Source organism: Lissotriton helveticus, chromosome 11 (assembly GCF_964261635.1).
Source record: "Lissotriton helveticus chromosome 11, aLisHel1.1, whole genome shotgun sequence".
In the NCBI taxonomy this organism is placed as follows: domain Eukaryota; kingdom Metazoa; phylum Chordata; class Amphibia; order Caudata; family Salamandridae; genus Lissotriton; species Lissotriton helveticus.
Window position 1 is genome coordinate 710,584,225 of NC_136072.1, and position 15,545 is coordinate 710,599,769.

At 44.4% G+C, this 15,545-nt stretch overlaps 21 non-coding genes across 21 annotated transcripts; all 21 read left to right on the forward strand.

Moving 5' to 3' along the window:
* Positions 1-1,606: 1,606 nt before the first annotated feature.
* TRNAS-CGA (transfer RNA serine (anticodon CGA)) lies at positions 1,607-1,688 on the forward strand. The gene has a single exon. It is a non-coding gene; the product is annotated as a tRNA-Ser (tRNA).
* Positions 1,689-2,227: 539 nt separating this feature from the next.
* On the forward strand, positions 2,228-2,309 carry TRNAS-CGA (transfer RNA serine (anticodon CGA)). Its single transcript has one exon. It is a non-coding gene; the product is annotated as a tRNA-Ser (tRNA).
* A 541-nt stretch (positions 2,310-2,850) lies between these two features.
* Positions 2,851-2,932, forward strand: TRNAL-CAA (transfer RNA leucine (anticodon CAA)). Its single transcript has one exon. It is a non-coding gene; the product is annotated as a tRNA-Leu (tRNA).
* Positions 2,933-3,473: 541 nt separating this feature from the next.
* Positions 3,474-3,555, forward strand: TRNAS-CGA (transfer RNA serine (anticodon CGA)). Its single transcript has one exon. It is a non-coding gene; the product is annotated as a tRNA-Ser (tRNA).
* A 541-nt stretch (positions 3,556-4,096) lies between these two features.
* TRNAS-UGA (transfer RNA serine (anticodon UGA)) lies at positions 4,097-4,178 on the forward strand. Its single transcript has one exon. It is a non-coding gene; the product is annotated as a tRNA-Ser (tRNA).
* A 540-nt stretch (positions 4,179-4,718) lies between these two features.
* Positions 4,719-4,800, forward strand: TRNAS-CGA (transfer RNA serine (anticodon CGA)). The gene has a single exon. It is a non-coding gene; the product is annotated as a tRNA-Ser (tRNA).
* Positions 4,801-5,327: 527 nt separating this feature from the next.
* TRNAS-CGA (transfer RNA serine (anticodon CGA)) lies at positions 5,328-5,408 on the forward strand. The gene has a single exon. It is a non-coding gene; the product is annotated as a tRNA-Ser (tRNA).
* Positions 5,409-5,948: 540 nt separating this feature from the next.
* Positions 5,949-6,030, forward strand: TRNAS-CGA (transfer RNA serine (anticodon CGA)). The gene has a single exon. It is a non-coding gene; the product is annotated as a tRNA-Ser (tRNA).
* Positions 6,031-6,562: 532 nt separating this feature from the next.
* TRNAL-CAA (transfer RNA leucine (anticodon CAA)) lies at positions 6,563-6,644 on the forward strand. Its single transcript has one exon. It is a non-coding gene; the product is annotated as a tRNA-Leu (tRNA).
* Positions 6,645-7,535: 891 nt separating this feature from the next.
* Positions 7,536-7,617, forward strand: TRNAS-UGA (transfer RNA serine (anticodon UGA)). The gene has a single exon. It is a non-coding gene; the product is annotated as a tRNA-Ser (tRNA).
* A 541-nt stretch (positions 7,618-8,158) lies between these two features.
* On the forward strand, positions 8,159-8,243 carry TRNAS-UGA (transfer RNA serine (anticodon UGA)). The gene has a single exon. It is a non-coding gene; the product is annotated as a tRNA-Ser (tRNA).
* A 540-nt stretch (positions 8,244-8,783) lies between these two features.
* Positions 8,784-8,865, forward strand: TRNAS-CGA (transfer RNA serine (anticodon CGA)). Its single transcript has one exon. It is a non-coding gene; the product is annotated as a tRNA-Ser (tRNA).
* A 539-nt stretch (positions 8,866-9,404) lies between these two features.
* TRNAS-UGA (transfer RNA serine (anticodon UGA)) lies at positions 9,405-9,486 on the forward strand. Its single transcript has one exon. It is a non-coding gene; the product is annotated as a tRNA-Ser (tRNA).
* Positions 9,487-10,028: 542 nt separating this feature from the next.
* TRNAS-CGA (transfer RNA serine (anticodon CGA)) lies at positions 10,029-10,110 on the forward strand. The gene has a single exon. It is a non-coding gene; the product is annotated as a tRNA-Ser (tRNA).
* A 542-nt stretch (positions 10,111-10,652) lies between these two features.
* TRNAS-UGA (transfer RNA serine (anticodon UGA)) lies at positions 10,653-10,734 on the forward strand. Its single transcript has one exon. It is a non-coding gene; the product is annotated as a tRNA-Ser (tRNA).
* Positions 10,735-11,277: 543 nt separating this feature from the next.
* On the forward strand, positions 11,278-11,359 carry TRNAS-CGA (transfer RNA serine (anticodon CGA)). Its single transcript has one exon. It is a non-coding gene; the product is annotated as a tRNA-Ser (tRNA).
* Positions 11,360-11,901: 542 nt separating this feature from the next.
* Positions 11,902-11,983, forward strand: TRNAS-UGA (transfer RNA serine (anticodon UGA)). The gene has a single exon. It is a non-coding gene; the product is annotated as a tRNA-Ser (tRNA).
* Positions 11,984-12,526: 543 nt separating this feature from the next.
* On the forward strand, positions 12,527-12,608 carry TRNAS-UGA (transfer RNA serine (anticodon UGA)). The gene has a single exon. It is a non-coding gene; the product is annotated as a tRNA-Ser (tRNA).
* A 1,166-nt stretch (positions 12,609-13,774) lies between these two features.
* On the forward strand, positions 13,775-13,856 carry TRNAS-CGA (transfer RNA serine (anticodon CGA)). The gene has a single exon. It is a non-coding gene; the product is annotated as a tRNA-Ser (tRNA).
* Positions 13,857-14,398: 542 nt separating this feature from the next.
* TRNAS-UGA (transfer RNA serine (anticodon UGA)) lies at positions 14,399-14,480 on the forward strand. Its single transcript has one exon. It is a non-coding gene; the product is annotated as a tRNA-Ser (tRNA).
* Positions 14,481-15,007: 527 nt separating this feature from the next.
* TRNAL-CAA (transfer RNA leucine (anticodon CAA)) lies at positions 15,008-15,088 on the forward strand. Its single transcript has one exon. It is a non-coding gene; the product is annotated as a tRNA-Leu (tRNA).
* Positions 15,089-15,545: the final 457 nt, after the last annotated feature.

Genomic DNA, 15,545 nt, shown 5'->3' on the forward strand with positions numbered 1-15,545 from the left:
TGTCCTACCTGATCTTGACGAGTCACGAAAAGAGTAATTTTTTTATTTAGCGTGTCTTGTTTAGGCTTTTGAACTCTTTCTGAGTGCACTTAAGGGCCCCTTCCAGAGCCGTAATATAGGGAATAGAGGGCAGAAATGTGCAGTGATTGAATACTGCTCATCTGTGCCCTGTCACTCACTTTGAGTGATGCGTGTTGCTATTTTTATTAATTGTATGAAAGCATGCAAAATAAGTGAGGGAGACAGGGCACTGCTGGTACTTGCCCCGTCCTTCCGTTACTTTAATTTTTAGGTCTCGGCCTGATGTGAACAGACCATGGCTCGTATACGACAACAGTGACATCATCCTCACGCAGCTGCGATGGCCAAGTGGTTAAGGCGTTGGACTTGAAATCAAATGAGGTTTCTCCGCGCATGTCCGAATCCTGCTTGCAGCGTCGTGCGATTTTGCATGACACCATTTGGTTTGTTAAGGAAATGTTCACTTCTCGTTACGCAATCCTCATCAAGTCACAGAGTTAAACAGCAAAAACTCAAACTAAATGTAAACATTAAGACAATTTCAACACTCAGGAAGTGTTTTAGAGAGCAGGTGGCTCGGAAGGGTTCGTAGTCTGGACCTGTCCTGCCTGATCTAGACAAGTCAGGAAAAGAGTACATTTTTTTTTATGAAGCGTGTCTTGTTTAGGCTTTTGGACTCTTTCTGAGTACACTTAAGGGCCCGTTGCCACCGCCGTAATATAAGGAAAAGAGGGTAGAAATGCGCAGTGATTGATTACTGCTCATCTGTGCCCTGTCACTCACTTTGAGTGATACGTGTTGCTATTTTTATTAATTGTATGAAAGCATGTGAAATAAGTGAGGGCAACAGGGCACTGCTGGTACTTGCCCCGTCCTTCCGTTACTTTAATTTTTAGGTCTCGGCCTGATGTGAACAGACCATGGCTCGTATACGACAACAGTGACATCATACTCACGCAGCTGCGATGGCCGAGTGGTTAAGGCGTTGGAATTGAAATCAAATGAGGTTTCTCCGCGCATGTCCGAATCCTGCTTGCAGCGTCGTGCGATTTTGCATGAACACCATTTGGTTTGTTAAGGAAATGTTCACTTCTCGTTACGCAATCCTCATCAAGTCACAGAGTTAAACAGCAAAAACTCAAACTAAATGTAAACATTAAGACAATTTCAACACTCAGGAAGTGTTTTAGAGAGCAGGTGGCTCGGAAGGGTTCGTAGTCTGGACCTGTCCTGCCTGATCTAGACAAGTCAGGAAAAGAGTACATTTTTTTTTATGAAGCGTGTCTTGTTTAGGCTTTTGGACTCTTTCTGAGTACACTTAAGGGCCCGTTGCCACCGCCGTAATATAAGGAAAAGAGGGTAGAAATGCGCAGTGATTGATTGCCGCTCATCTGTGCCCTGTCACTCACTTTGAGTGATATGTGTTGCTATTTTTATTAATTGTATGAAAGCATGTGAAATAAGTGAGGGCAACAGGGCACTGCTGGTTCCTGCCCCGTCCTTATGTTACTTTAATTTTTAGGTATCGGCCGGACGTGAGCAGCGCATGGCTCATATACGACAACAGTGACATCATAACCATGGAGCTGCGATGGCCGAGTGGTTAAGGCGTTGCACTCGAAGTTCAATGGGGTTTCCCTGCGCAGGTTTGAATCCTGCTTGCAGCATCGGGCTTTTTTGCATGAATCCATTTAGTTTGTTCAGGAAATGTTCACTTCTCGTTACGCAATCCTCATCAAGTCACAGAGTTAAACAGCAAAAACTCAAACTAAATGTAAACATTAAGACAATTTCAACACTCAGGAAGTGTTTTAGAGAGCAGGTGGTTCGAAGGGTTCATAGTCTGTACCTGTCCTGCCTGATCTTGACGAGTCACGAAAAGAGTAATTTTTTTATGTAGAGTGTCTTGTTTAAGCTTTTGGACTCTTTCTGAGTACACTTAAGGGACTGGTCCCAGCGCCGTAATATAGGGAAAAGAGGGTAGAAATGCGCAGTGATTGATTACTGCTCATCTGTGCCCTGTCACTCACTTTGAGTGATACGTGTTGCTATTTTTATTAATTGTATGAAAGCATGTGAAATAAGTGAGGGCAACAGGGCACTGCTGGTTCCTGCCCCGTCCTTTTGTTACTTTATTTTTTAGGTCTCGGCCTGACGTGAGCAGCGCATGGCTCATATACGACAACAGTGATAGCCTACTCATGGAGCTGCGATGGCCGAGTGGTTAAGGCGTTGGACTCGAAATTCAATGGGGTTTCCCTGCGCAGGTTTGAATCCTGCTTGCAGCATCGGGTGATTTTGCATGAACTCCATTTGGTTTGTTAAGGAAATGTTCACTTCTCGTTACGCAATCCTCATCAAGTCACAGAGTTAAACAGCAAAAACTCAAACTAAATGTAAACATTAAGACAATTTCAACACTCAGGAAGTGTTTTAGAGAGCAGGTGGTTCGAAGCATTCATAGTCTTGACCTGTCCTGCCTGATCTTGACGAGTCACGAAAAGAGTAATTTTTTTTATGTAGAGTGTCTTGTTTAGGCTATTGGACTCTTTCTGAGTACACTTAAGGGCCCGGTCCCAGCTCCGTAATATAGGGAAAAGAGGGTAGAAATGCGCAGTGATTGATTACTGCTCATCTGTGCCCTGTCACTCACTTTGAGTGATACGTGTTGCTATTTTTATTAATTGTATGAAAGCAAGCGAAATAAGTGAGGGCAACAGAGCACTGAAGGTACCTACCCCTTCCTTCGGTTACTTTATTTTTTAGGTCTCGGTCTGACGTGAGCAGCGAATGGCTCATATACGACAACAGTGACATCATACTCATGGAGCTGCGATGGCCGAGTGGTTAAGGCGTTGGACTCAAAATCCAATGGGGTTTCCCTGCGCAGGTTTGAATTCTGCTTGCAGCGATGTACGATTTTGCATGAACACCATTTGGTTTGTTAAGGAAATTTTCACTCCTCGTTAGTCAATCCTCATCAAGTCACAGAGTTAAACAGCAAAAATTCAAACTCAATGTAAACATTAAGACAATTTCAATACTCAGGAAGTGTTTAAGAGAGCAGGTGGTTTGGAAGGGTTCGTAGTCTGGACCTGTCCTGCCTGATCTTGGCGAGTCACAAAAAGAGTAATTTTTTTATGTAGCGTGTCTTGTTTAGGCATTTGGACTCTTTCTGAGTACTCTTAAGTGCCCATTCCCAGCGCCGTAATATAGGGAAAAGAGGGTAGAAATGCGCAGTGATTGATTACTGCTCATCTGTGCCCTGTCACTCACTTTGAGTGATACGTGTTGCTATTTTTATTAATTGTATGAAAGCAAGCGAAATAAGTGAGGGCAACAGAGCACTGCTGGTACCTGCCCCTTCCTTCGGTTACTTTATTTTTTAGGTCTCGGTCTGACGTGAGCAGCGAATGGCTCATATACGACAACAGTGACATCATACTCATGGAGCTGCGATGGCCGAGTGGTTAAGGCGTTGGACTCGAAATCCAATGGGGTTTCCCTGCGCAGGTTCGTATCCTGCTTGCATCGACGTACAATTTTGCATGAACACCATTTGGTTTGTTAAGGAAATTTTCACTTCTCGTTAGTCAATCCTCATCAAGTCACAGAGTTAAACAGCAAAAATTCAAACTCAATGTAAACATTAAGACAATTTCAATACTCAGGAAGTGTTTAAGAGAGCAGGTGGTTTGGAAGGGTTCGTAGTCTGGACCTGTCCTGCCTGATCTTGGCGAGTCACAAAAAGAGTAATTTTTTTATGTAGCGTGTCTTGTTTAGGCATTTGGACTCTTTCTGAGTACTCTTAAGTGCCCATTCCCAGCGCCGTAATATAGGGAAAAGAGGGTAGGAATGTGCAGTGATTGAATACTGCTCATCTGTGCCCTGTCACTCACTTTGAGTGATGCGTGTTGCTATTTTTATTAATTGTATGAAAGCATGCAAAATAAGTGAGGGAGACAGGGCACTGCTGGTACTTGCCCCGTCCTTCCGTTACTTTAATTTTTAGGTCTCGGCCTGATGTGAACAGACCATGGCTCGTATACGACAACAGTGACATCATCCTCACGCAGCTGCGATGGCCGAGTGGTTAAGGCGTTGGACTTGAAATCAAATGAGGTTTCTCCGCGCATGTCCGAATCCTGCTTGCAGCGTCGTGCGATTTTGCATGAACACCATTTGGTTTGTTAAGGAAATGTTCACTTCTCGTTACGCAATCCTCATCAAGTCACAGAGTTAAACAGCAAAAACTCAAACTAAATGTAAACATTAAGACAATTTCAACACTCAGGAAGTGTTTTAGAGAGCAGGTGGTTCGAAGGGTTCATAGTCTGGACCTGTCCTGCCTGATCTTGACGAGTCACGAAAAGAGTAATTTTTTTATGTAGAGTGTCTTGTTTAGGCTTTTGGACTCTTTCTGAGTACACTTAAGGGACTGAACCCAGCGCCGTAATATAGGGAAAAGAGGGTAGAAATGCGCAGTGATTGATTACTGCTCATCTGTGCCCTGTCACTCACTTTGAGTGATACGTGTTGCTATTTTTATTAATTGTATGAAAGCAAGCGAAATAAATGAGGGCAACAGGGCACTGCTGGTTCCTGCCCGGTCCTTATGTTACTTTATTTTTTAGGTCTCGGCCTGACGTGAGCAGCGCATTGCTCATATACGACAACAGTGACATCATAATCATGGAGCTGCGATGGCTGAGTGGTTAAGGCGTTGGACTCGAAGTTTAATGGGGTTTCCCTGCGCAGGTTCGAATCCTGCTTGCAGCATCGGGTGATTTTGCATGAACACCATTTGGTTTGTTCAGGAAATGTTCACTTCTCGTTACGCAATCCTCATCAAGTCACAGAGTTAAACAGCAAAAACTCAAACTAAATGTAAACATTAAGACAATTTCAACACTCAGGAAGTGTTTTAGAGAGCAGGTTGCTCGGAAGGGTTCGTAGTCTGGACCTGTCCTGCCTGATCCAGACAAGTCAGGAAAAGAGTAATTTTTTTTTATGAAGCGTGTCTTGTTTAGGCTTTTGGACTCTTTCTGAGTACACTTAAGGGCCCGTTGCCACCGCCGTAATATAAGGAAAAGAGGGTAGAAATGCGCAGTGATTGATTACGGCTCATCTGTGCCCTGTCACTCACTTTGAGTGATACGTGTTGCTATTTTTATTAATTGTATGAAAGCATGCGAAATAAGTGAGGGCAACAGGGCACTGCTGGTAAGTGCCCCGTCCTTCCGTTGCTCTATTTTTTAGGTCTCGTCTGACGTGAGCAGTGCATAGCTCGTATACGACAACATGGAGCTGCGATGGCCGAGTGGTTAAGGCGTTGGACTCGAAATCAATGGGGTTTCCCTGCACAGGTCCGAATCCTGCTTGCAGCCTCGTGCGATTTTGCATGAACACCATTTGGTTTGATAAGGAAATGTTCACTTCTCGTTACGCAATCCTCATCAAGTAACAGAGTTAAACAGCAAAAACTCAAACTAAATGTAAACATTAAGACAATTTCAACACTCAGGAAGTGTTTTAGAGAGCAGGTGGTTCGAAGGGTTCGTAGTCTGGACCTGTCCTGCCTGATCTTGACGAGTCACGAAAAGAGTAATTTTTTTATGTAGCGTGTCTTGTTTAGGCTTTTGGACTCTTTCTGAGTACACTTAAGGGCCCGGTCCCAGCGCCGTAATATAGGGAAAAGAGGGTAGAAATGCGCAGTGATTGATTACTGCTCATCTGTGCCCTGTCACTCACTTTGAGTGATACGTGTTGCTACTTTTATTAATTGTATGAAAGCAAGCGAAATAAGTGAGGGCAACAGAGCACTGCTGGTACCTGCCCTTTCCTTCGCTTACTTTATTTTTTAGGTCTCGGTATGACGTGAGCAGCGCATGGCTCGTATACGACAACAGTGACATCACTCTCATGGAGCTGTGATGCCTGAGTGGTTAAGGCGTTGGAATCGAAATCCAATGGGGTTTCCCTGCGCATGTTCGAATCCTGCTTGCAGCGACGTACAATTTTGCATAAACACCATTTGGTTTGTTAAGGAAATTTTCACTTCTCGTTAGTCAATCCTCATCAAGTCACAGAGTTAAACAGCAAAAATTCAAACTAAATGTAAACATTAAGACAATTTCAACACTCAGGAAGTGTTTAAGAGAGCAGGTGGTTTGGAAAGGTTCGTAGTCTGGACCTGTCCTGCCTGATCTTGACGAGTCACAAAAAGAGAATTTTTTTTATGTAGCGTGTCTTGTTTAGGCATTTGGACTCTTTCTGAGTACCCATTCCCAGCGCTGTAATATAGGTAAAAGAGGGTAGGAATGTGCAGTGATTGATTACCGCTCATCTGTGCCCTGTCACTCACTTTGAGTGATGCGTGTTGCTATTTTTATTAATTGTATCAAAGCATGCAAAATAAGTGAGGGCAACAGGGCACTGCTGGTACCTGCCCCGTCCTTCCGTTACTTTAGTTTTTTAGGTCTCGGTCTGACGTGAGCAGCGCATGGCTCATATACGACAACAGTGACATCATACTCATGGAGCTGCGATGGGCGAGGGGTTAAGGCGTTGGACTCAAAATCCAATGGGGTTTCCCTGCGCAGGTTCGAATCCTGCTTGCAGTGACCCGTGATTTTGCATGAACACCATTTGGTTTGTTAAGGAAATGTTCACTTTTCGTTAGTCAATCCTCATCAAGTCACAGAGTTAAACAGCAATAATTCAAACTAAATGTAAACATTAAGACAATTTCAACACTCAAATGTAAATGTACAGGAATTTATATAGCGCAAATCACCAAGCGGTTTCTAAGCGCTTGCTTAGGGAACCCGTCCTGGTATTCCCCTGTGAGATAACCCCAGCAGGGTATCCGCAAGGTGAAAGCCAGGCATCCCGCCGCGAGGGGACGTTGTGGAGATTGAGCAAGCTATTGCCCAGAGTCGCAGAGTGTGAACCCGTGAATCGAGTAGGCACCGGAGTGAGAATTTTCGAGTCCATGGACATTTTAGGACTCAAGACCCCTCTGAGCCGGGAATTGAATCCTGGTCCTGGGCTGACCTCTGCTTTCAGGTCTGCTTCCTCTAACCAGTGAGCCACACTTCTCCACTGGAGGAAGTGTTTTAGAGAGCAGGTGGTTCAGAAGGGTTCGTAGTCTGGACCTGTCCTGCCTGACCTTGACGAGTCACAAAAAGAGTAATTTTTTCATGTAGCGTGTCTTGTTTAGGCTTTTGGACTCTTTCTGAGTACTCTTAAGGGCCCATTCCCAGCGCCGTGATATAGGGAAAAGAGGGTAGAAATGTGCAGTGATTGATTACCGCTCATCTGTGCCCTGTCACTCACTTTGAGTGATGCGTGTTGCTATTTTTATTAATTGTATCAAAGCATGCGAAATAAGTGAGGGCAACAGGGCACTGCTGGTACCTGCCCCGTCCTTCCGTTGCTTTATTTTTTAGGTCTCGGTCTGACTTGAGCAGCGCATGGCTCGTATACGACAACAGTGACATCATTTTCATGGAGCTGTGACGGCTGAGTGGTTAAGGCGTTGGACCTGAAATCCAATGGGGTTTCCCTGCGCAGGATCGAATCCTGCTTGCAGCATCGCAAGATTTTGCATGAATGCAATTTGGTTTAGTTAAGTAAATGTTCACTTCTTGTTATGCAATCCTCATCAAGTCACGGAGTTAAACGGCAAAAACAAAAACTAGATGTAAATATTGTGACAATTTCCACACCCAGGAAGTGTTTTAGAGAGCAGGTGGCTCGGAAGGGTTCGTAGTCTGGACCTGTCCTGCCTGATCTAGACGAGTCACGAAAAGAGTAATTTTTTATGTAGCGTGTCTTGTTTAGTCTTTTGGACTCTTTCTGAGCACACTTAAGGGCCCATTCCCAGCGCCGTAATACAGGGAAAAGAGGGCAGAAATGTGCAGTGATTGATTACCGCTCATCTGTGCCCTTTCACTCACTTTGAGTGATGCATGTTGCTATTTTTATTAATTGTATGAAAGCATGCGAAATAAGTGAGGGACACAGGGCACTGCTGGTACATGCCCCGTCCTTCCGTTACTTTAATTTTTAGGTCTCGGCCTGACGTGAGCAGCGCATGGCTCGTATACGACAACAGTGACATCATACACATGCAGCTGCGATGGCCGAGTGGGTAAGGTGTTGGACTTGAAATCCAATGGGGTTTCACCGCGTAGGTTCGAATCCTGCTTGCAGGGTCATGAGATTTTGCATTAGCACCATTTGGTTTAGTTAAGTAAATGTTCACTTCTCGTTATGCAGTCCTCTTCAAGTCACAGAGTTAAACGGCAAAAACTCAAACTAGATGTAAACATTGAGACAATTTCTACACCCAGGAAGTGTTTTACAGAGCAGGTGGCTCGGAAGGGTTCGTAGTCTGGACCTGTTTGCCTGATCTAGACAAGTCACGAAAAGAGTAATATTTTTTTATGAAGCGTGTCTTGGTTAGGCTTTTGGACTTTTTCTGAGTACACTTAAGGGCCCGTTGCCACCGCCGTAATAGAGGGAAAAGAGGGTATAAATGCACAGTGAATGATTACCGCTCATCTGTGCCCTGTCACTCACTTTGAGTGATACGTGTTGCTATTTTTATTAATTGTATGAAAGCATGTGAAATAAGTGAGGGCAACAGGGCACTGCTGGTTCCTGCCCCGTCCTTTTGTTACTTTATTTTTTAGGTCTCGGCCTGACGTGAGCAGCGCATGGCTCATATACGACAACAGTGACATCATACTCATGGAGCTGCGATGGCTGAGTGGTTAAGGCGTTGGACTCGAAATTCAATGGGGTTTCCCTGTGCAGGTTCGCATCCTGCTTGCAGCATCGGGCAATTTTGCATGAACACCATTTGGTTTGTTAAGGAAATGTTCACTTCTCGTTACGCAATCCTCATCAAGTCACAGAATTAAACAGCATAAACTCAAACTAAATGTAAACATTATGACAATTTCAACACTCCGGAAGTGTTTTAGAGAGCAGGTGGTTTAAAGGGTTTGTAGTCTGGACCTGTCCTGCTTGATCTTGATGAGTCACGAAAAGAGTCATTTTTTATGTAGAGTGTCTTGTTTAGGCTTTTGGACTCTTTCTGAGTACACTTAAGGGCCCAGTCCCAGCGCTGTAATATATGGAAAAGAGGGTAGAAATGCGCAGTAATTGATTACTGCTCATCTGTGCCCTGTCACTCACTTTGAGTGATACGTGTTGCTATTTTTATTAATTGTATGAAAGCATGCGAAATGAGTGAGGGAGACAGGGCACTGCTGGTACGTGCCCCGTCCTTCCGTTACTTTAATTTTTAGGTCTCGGCCTGATGTGAGCAGCGCATGGCTCGTATACGACAACAGTGACGTCATACTCACGCAGTTGCGATGACCGAGTGGTTAAGGCGTTGGACTTGAAATCCAATGGGGTTTCCCCGCATAGGTTCAAATCCTGCTTGCAGCGTCATGAGATTTTGCATGAACACCATTTGATTAGTTAAGTAAATGTTCACTTCTCGTAATGCAATCCTCATCAAGTCACAGAGTTAAACGGCAAAAACTCAAACTAGATGTAAACATTGAGACAATTTCTACACCCAGGAAGTGTTTCAGAGAGCCGGTGGCTAGGAAGGGTTTGTAGTCTGGACCTGTCCTGCCTGATCTAGACAAGTCAGGAACAGAGTAATTTTTTTTATGAAGCGTGTCTTGTTTAGGCTTTTGGACTTTTTCTGAGTACACTTAAGGGCCTGTTGCCACCGCCGTAATAGAGGGAAAAGAGGGTATAAATGCACAGTGAATGATTACCGCTCATCTGTGCCCTGTCACTCACTTTGAGTGATACGTGTTGCTATTTTTATTAATTGTATGAAAGCATGTGAAATAAGTGAGGGCAACAGGGCACTGCTGGGTCCTGCCCCGTCCTTTTGTTACTTTATTTTTTAGGTCTCGGCCTGACGTGAGCAGCGCATGGCTCATATACGACAACAGTGACATCATACTCATGGAGCTGCGATAGCCGAGTGGTTAAGGCGTTGGACTCGAAATTCAATGGGGTTTCCCTGCGCAGGTTCGCATCCTGCTTGCAGCATCGGGCGATTTTGCATGAACACCATTTGGTTTGTTAAGGAAATGTTCACTTCTCGTTATGCAAAATCCTCATCAAGTCACAGAATTAAACAGCAAAAACTCAAACTAAATGTAAACATTACGACAATTTCAACACTCCGGAAGTGTTTTAGAGAGCAGGTGGCTCGGAAGGGTTTGTAGTCTGGACCTGTCCTGCCTGATCTTGACGAGTCACGAAAAGAGTAATTTTTTTATGTAGCGTGTCTTGTTTAGGCTTTTGAACTCTTTCTGAGTATACTTAAGGGCCCCTTCCAGAGCCGTAATATAGGGAATAGAGGGCAGAAATGTGCAGTGATTGAATACTGCTCATCTGTGCCCTGTCACTCACTTTGAGTGATGCGTGTTGCTATTTTTATTAATTGTATGAAAGCATGCGAAATGAGTGAGGGAGACAGGGCACTGCTGGTACGTGCCCCGTCCTTCCGTTACTTTAATTTTTAGGTCTCGGCCTGATGTGAGCAGCGCATGGCTCGTATACGACAACAGTGACGTCATACTCACGCAGTTGCGATGACCGAGTGGTTAAGGCGTTGGACTTGAAATCCAATGGGGTTTCCCCGCATAGGTTCAAATCCTGCTTGCAGCGTCTCTTCGATTTTGCATGAACACCATTTGATTAGTTAAGTAAATGTTCACTTCTCGTAATGCAATCCTCATCAAGTCACAGAGTTAAACGGCAAAAACTCAAACTAGATGTAAACATTGAGACAATTTCTACACCCAGGAAGTGTTTCAGAGAGCCGGTGGCTAGGAAGGGTTTGTAGTCTGGACCTGTCCTGCCTGATCTAGATAAGTCAGGAACAGAGTAATTTTTTTTATGAAGCGTGTCTTGTTTAGGCTTTTGGACTTTTTCTGAGTACACTTAAGGGCCTGTTGCCACCGCCGTAATAGAGGGAAAAGAGGGTATAAATGCACAGTGAATGATTACCGCTCATCTGTGCCCTGTCACTCACTTTGAGTGATACGTGTTGCTATTTTTATTAATTGTATGAAAGCATGTGAAATAAGTGAGGGCAACAGGGCACTGCTGGGTCCTGCCCCGTCCTTTTGTTACTTTATTTTTTAGGTCTCGGCCTGACGTGAGCAGCGCATGGCTCATATACGACAACAGTGACATCATACTCATGGAGCTGCGATAGCCGAGTGGTTAAGGCGTTGGACTCGAAATTCAATGGGGTTTCCCTGCGCAGGTTCGCATCCTGCTTGCAGCATCGGGCGATTTTGCATGAACACCATTTGGTTTGTTAAGGAAATGTTCACTTCTCGTTACGCAAAATCCTCATGAAGTCACAGAATTAAACAGCAAAAACTCAAACTAAATGTAAACATTACGACAATTTCAACACTCCGGAAGTGTTTTAGAGAGCAGGTGGCTCGGAAGGGTTTGTAGTCTGGACCTGTCCTGCCTGATCTTGACGAGTCACGAAAAGAGTAATTTTTTTATGTAGCGTGTCTTGTTTAGGCTTTTGAACTCTTTCTGAGTACACTTAAGGGCCCCTTCCAGAGCCGTAATATAGGGAATAGAGGGCAGAAATGTGCAGTGATTGAATGCTGCTCATCTGTGCCCTGTCACTCACTTTGAGTGATGCGTGTTGCTATTTTTATTAATTGTATGAAAGCATGCAAAATAAGTGAGGGAGACAGGGCACTGCTGGTACTTGCCCCGTCCTTCCGTTACTTTAATTTTTAGGTCTCGGCCTGATGTGAACAGACCATGGCTCGTATACGACAACAGTGACATCATCCTCACGCAGCTGCGATGGCCGAGTGGTTAAGGCGTTGGACTTGAAATCAAATGAGGTTTCTCCGCGCATGTCCGAATCCTGCTTGCAGCGTCGTGCGATTTTGCATGAACACCATTTGGTTTGTTAAGGAAATGTTCACTTCTCGTTACGCAATCCTCATCAAGTCACAGAGTTAAACAGCAAAAACTCAAACTAAATGTAAACATTAAGACAATTTCAACACTCAGGAAGTGTTTTAGAGAGCAGGTGGCTCGGAAGGGTACATAGTCTGGACCTGTCCTGCCTGATCTAGACAAGTCAGGAAAACAGTACATTTTTTTTATGAAGCGTGTCTTGTTTAGGCTTTTGGACTCTTTCTGAGTACACTTAAGGGCCCGTTGCCACCGCCGTAATATAAGGAAAAGAGGGTAGAAATGCGCAGTGATTAATTACTGCTCATCTGTGCCCTGTCACTCACTTTGAGTGATACGTGTTGCTATTTTTATTAATTGTATGAAAGCATGTGAAATAAGTGAGGGCAACAGGGCACTGCTGGTACTTGCCCCGTCCTTCCGTTACTTTAATTTTTAGGTCTCGGCCTGATGTGAACAGACCATGGCTCGTATACGACAACAGTGACATCATACTCACGCAGCTGCGATGGCCGAGTGGTTAAGGCGTTGGACTTGAAATCAAATGAGGTTTCTCCGCGCATGTCCGAATCCTGCTTGCAGCGTCGTGCGATTTTGCATGAACACCATGTGGTTTGTTAAGGAAATGTTCACTTCTCGTTACGCAATCCTCATCAAGTCACAGAGTTAAACAGCAAAAACTCAAACTAAATGTAAACATTAAGACAATTTCAACACTCAGGAAGTGTTTTAGAGAGCAGGTGGCTCGGAAGGGTTCGTAGTCTGGACCTGTCCTGTCTGATCTAGACAAGTCAGGAAAAGAGTACATTTTTTTTTATGAAGCGTGTCTTGTTTAGGCTTTTGGACTCTTTCTGAGTACACTTAAGGGCCCGTTGCCACCGCCGTAATATAAGGAAAAGAGGGTAGAAATGCGCAGCGATTGATTGCCGCTCATCTGTGCCCTGTCACTCACTTTGAGTGATACGTGTTGCTATTTTTATTAATTGTATGAAAGCATGTGAAATAAGTGAGGGCAACAGGGCACTGCTGGTTCCTGCCCCGTCCTTATGTTACTTTATTTTTTAGGTATCGGCCGGACGTGAGCAGCGCATGGCTCATATACGACAACAGTGACATCATAATCATGGAGCTGCGATGGCCGAGTGGTTAAGGCGTTGCACTCGAAGTTCAATGGGGTTTCCCTGCGCAGGTTCGAATCCTTATTGCAGCATCGGGCGATTTTGCTTGAATCCATTTAGTTTGTTCAGGAAATGTTCACTTCTCGTTACGCAATCCTCATCAAGTCACAGAGTTAAACAGCAAAAACTCAAACTAAATGTAAACATTAAGACAATTTCAACACTCAGGAAGTGTTTTAGAGAGCAGGTGGTTCGAAGGGTTCATAGTCTGTACCTGTCCTGCCTGATCTTGACGAGTCACGAAAAGAGTAATTTTTTTATGTAGAGTGTCTTGTTTAAGCTTTTGGACTCTTTCTGAGTACACTTAAGGGACTGGTCCCAGCGCTGTAATATAGGGAAAAGAGGGTAGAAATGCGCAGTGATTGATTACCTGCTCATCTGTGCCCTGTCACTCACTTTGAGTGATACGTGTTGCTATTTTTATTAATTGTATGAAAGCAAGCGAAATAAGTGAGGGCAACAGGGCACTGCTGGTTCCTGCCCGGTCCTTATGTTACTTTATTTTTTAGGTCTCGGCCTGACGTGAGCAGCGCATGGCTCATATACGACAACAGTGACATCATAATCATGGAGCTGCGATGGCCGAGTGGTTAAGGCTTTGGACTCGAAATTCAATGGGGTCTCCCTGCTCAGGTTCGAATCCTGCTTGCAGCATCGGGCGATTTTGCATGAACACCATTTGGTTTGTTAAGGAAATGTTCACTTCTCGTTACGCAATCCTCATCAAGTCACAGAGTTAAACAGCAAAAACTCAAACTAAATGTAAACATTAAGACAATTTCAACACTCAGGAAGTGTTTTAGAGAGCAGGTGGCTCGGAAGGGTTCGTAGTCTGGACCTGTCCTGCCTGATCCAGACAAGTCAGGAAAAGAGTAATTTTTTTTTTGACGCGTGTCTTGTTTAGGCTTTTGGACTCTTTCTGAGTACACTTGAGGGCCCGTTGCCACCGCCGTAATATAAGGAAAAGAGGGTAGAAATGCGCAGTGATTGATTACTGCTCATCTGTGCCCTGTCACTCACTTTGAGTGATACGTGTTGCTATTTTTATTAATTGTATGAAAGCATGTGAAATAAGTGAGGGCAACAGGGCACTGCTGGTTCCTGCCCCGTCCTTATGTTACTTTATTTTTTAGGGCTCGGCCTGACGTGAGCAGCGCATGGCTCGTATACGACAACAGTGACGTCATACTCACGCAGTTGCGATGACCGAGTGGTTAAGGCGTTGGACTTGAAATCCAATGGGGTTTCCCCGCATAGGTTCAAATCCTGCTTGCAGCGTCATGAGATTTTGCATGAACACCATTTGATTAGTTAAGTAAATGTTCACTTCTCGTAATGCAATCCTCATCAAGTCACAGAGTTAAACGGCAAAAACTCAAACTAGATGTAAACATTGAGACAATTTCTACACCCAGGAAGTGTTTCAGAGAGCCGGTGGCTAGGAAGAGTTTGTAGTCTGGACCTGTCCTGCCTGATCTAGACAAGTCAGGAACAGAGTAATTTTTTTTATGAAGCGTGTCTTGTTTAGGCTTTTGGACTTTTTCTGAGTACACTTAAGGGCCTGTTGCCACCGCCGTAATAGAGGGAAAAGAGGGTATAAATGCACAGTGAATGATTACCGCTCATCTGTGCCCTGTCACTCACTTTGAGTGATACGTGTTGCTATTTTTATTAATTGTATGAAAGCATGCGAAATAAGTGAGGGCAACAGGGCACTGCTGGTACCTGCCCCATCCTTCCGTTGCTCTATTTTTTAGGTCTCGGTCTGACGTGAGCAGTGCATAGCTCGTATACGACAACATGGAGCTGCGATGGCCGAGTGGTTAAGGCGTTGGACTCAAAATCAATGGGGTTTCCCTGCACAGGTCCGAATCCTGCTTGCAGCCATGTGCGATTTTGCATGAACACCATTTGGTTTGATAAGGAAATGTTCACTTCTCGTTACGCAATCCTCATCAAGTAACAGAGTTAAACAACAAAAACTCAAACTAAATGTAAACATTAAGATAATTTCAACACTCAGGAAGTGTTTTAGAGAGCAGGTGGCTTGGAAGGGTTCGTAGTCTGGACCTGTCCTGCCTGATCTTGACGAGTCACGAAAAGAGTAATTTTTTTATGTAGCGTGTCTTGTTTAGGCTTTTGGACTCTTTCTGAGTACACTTAAGGGCCCATTCCAGAGCCGTAATATAGGGAAAAGAGGGCAGAAATGTGCAGTGATTGATTACTGCTCATCTGTGCCCTGTCACTCACTTTGAGTGATGCGTGTTGCTATTTTTATTGATTGTATGAAAGCATGCGAAATAAGTGAGGGAGACAGGGCACTGCTGGTACGTGCCCTGTCCT